This window comes from Pseudochaenichthys georgianus, chromosome 6, assembly GCF_902827115.2.
Source record: "Pseudochaenichthys georgianus chromosome 6, fPseGeo1.2, whole genome shotgun sequence".
Classification (NCBI taxonomy): domain Eukaryota; kingdom Metazoa; phylum Chordata; class Actinopteri; order Perciformes; family Channichthyidae; genus Pseudochaenichthys; species Pseudochaenichthys georgianus.
In genome coordinates this window covers 23,803,507-23,806,230 of record NC_047508.1, presented here as the reverse complement: position 1 = coordinate 23,806,230, position 2,724 = coordinate 23,803,507, and positions in this window count along the sequence as shown.

Here is a 2,724-nt window from a genome sequence, read left to right as displayed (position 1 = left end):
AATATTTTTTTCCTTCTAATTTGTTATTCTTTTCAAAATAACACACTGTTATTTACTCACCAATAACACACAATTATCCTTGCTTTTATTTATTGGTTTAATTCCATAATCTCGGGCTTTTTCGGCGTCCGTCAGGAACTGAATTTCAAAATAAATATAACCGGAAACAGACGTAGGCATTTCGAGCGATTACCCAAGATCCTCAGCTATGGTTTTAAGCTCGCTGATTGGATGTGTTAGCCGCAATGCATGCTGGGATTTGGTGTTTATATTATAGGAAATCCGGAAAACATTTAAAAAGTATAAAATAATACTTAATTCCGAGTGCTCTTGCTTTTCTCTTTGAAAGTCATCACATAACGGCATTGTAATACACGGTTCGGCTGCATTACATATCACATATCTGCCGTAGATCTTTATTTAGAGAGCCCTGATGAGAAGACCTTTGGAAAAACTGGAAGAAATGGCGCCGAAACTGAATACTTGACGTGGATCATAAATATATCAACAATTAAACAACATCTTCAATTTCTCTTCACACAATACGTCTCCTTGCAGTATCAACACTAATTCGGCTGACTTTTACATTTGATCTAATTCATAGATAGGTTATACCATAACGGTGCACAGCTGATATAAAAGGACTGTAGTTTTTAAAGATATTACTGATTTTCTTTGAATGTAAGAATGTAAATACTGAGTCTGAAATAGTATAGCAATATTCTGTAAAATGATGTGAAAGCATGCATAAAACTATACATCTTCAGATGTTGTACATACACACTAATAATACAAAGTTATTATGGCTGCGTGCACCTTGTGTGCACCTCCTAGTGGTTAAAGCACGTTATTGAATTATTGTACAGAGTACATACTTTCATAGGGGGAAAGTATAAATATAGAAATATAGAATATAAAAAATCAATAAGATACTATAAGTGATCTCTACAATAAAACAGTTTAGTGCAGGATGCACAGATATTAATAGGAGGAGGTGCAAAACAGAAAAACGGATTAACTTTTATTTAAACATTAAATATTAAGCCTGACAAAGTAATTAACGTCTAATATATTGCTTTCCTGCAATGTTAACTATGTTGAAGCACTTATTTTAACTGATATTATACACATTAATTATACTCTTATGTATGTAGATAGAATAAGAAATGTGCAGAATATGACAGTTTAATGGTGGAGGTACACACATATTGATAGATGTCTTGTAATGCACTGTTGAGGAACCTGTGACCCAAGTTTTTCATTCATTGCATAACTACACCGTAGTTGTGTATGATATGTCAATAAACCTTTGAAAATCTTGAAGGGGATGTGCAAAATAGCCATAACATACAGTCTTTAATTAACTATTAGTAGAGAATAACGAGTAATGAATATACTTTATGACTTGTTTCCATTCATGTCAATTGCAGATACATGTTTAGTCTTCTCAAGCACCAACTATCAAATATCTCTCCTGATTGTTGGCACTTGACAATCACCTTACCTGAATTTTACTCAGGTGTAACTAAAGTCTGATTTAAGGGTTGTTTATATTTCACATAATTAATCAGAATCTGCAAAGTAACTCAAATAAATGCAGTGGAGTAAAAATACCAGCTTAACCTCTGAATTGTAGTGGAGTAGAATTACAAAGTAGCAATGAGCTGTCATGTGGGTATATATTAATGCTATATATTAATGCTATATATTAATGCTGCGCATTATGGACAGCGATTTTCACCCATTTATTAATTATATGTTTTATATTTGATAACACCAATGTGTTTACTAATGGCAACTTCTAATTGTGGGAAAAACGAAAACGTTCAGTAGAGACGTGACGTCCCATAGAACATTTTCCGAAACACAATAGCCAGCATGTGTAGTTCTGGGGGGGTGTTCGATTTCAGTTTTGGATAATCTGGCGTGGTTTCGTTCCATTTCACACAGCTGTTTGACGCTCTGCGTAACCTTACGGGAACTGTAGTCCTAAACGATAGCTGTGGATTATGGGTAAACTCAGAAATGTTGACAATCGCAATGATGCTCGAAATGTCCCTTACAGGCCTACGTCTGTTTCCGGTTATTTTTATTTTGAAATTCAGTTCCTGACGGACACCAAAAAAGCCAGAGATTATGGAATTAAACCAATAAATAAAAGCAAGGATAATTGTGTGTTATTGGTGAGTAAATAACAGTGTGTTATTTTGAAAAGAATAACAAATTAGAAGGAACAAATATTTAAAAATACAGATTTCAGTATCCTGAGGCTCTGAGCCCCATTTATTTTCCTCACAGACGGCAACAAAAGTCCGAAATTATACGATTTAAAATAAAAGCAATAATTGTGGCTTGATATTGAGTAAGAACACGTTTTTATGAACCACACAGCTTCCGGTCTTCCACGACCCGACCGGAGAAAAAGACGTGCTGCAGCCTGCAGGCACGAAACACGTTACCAGTAGAAATACATTGCTTTTAAAATCGTGCTGTGCAGCACGAAAAAAAGGGGCAAATCGTGATGGTGAACACGAATCAATAGATTAAAAATCGTGTTGGTGAACACGAAATGCCGTGAGACTGGGTTGCAGGGGCGGGAGATTCATGTGATTGGTTGTTGGTCGAGTTTCAGACACGCCCGCCGGCAAGCGTCAGCGCACGCCGCTGTGTGGACGGGCCGTAAGGCTTCAGTAGAAGCTGCTGGGAGGCCGGGGACTTTGGGCG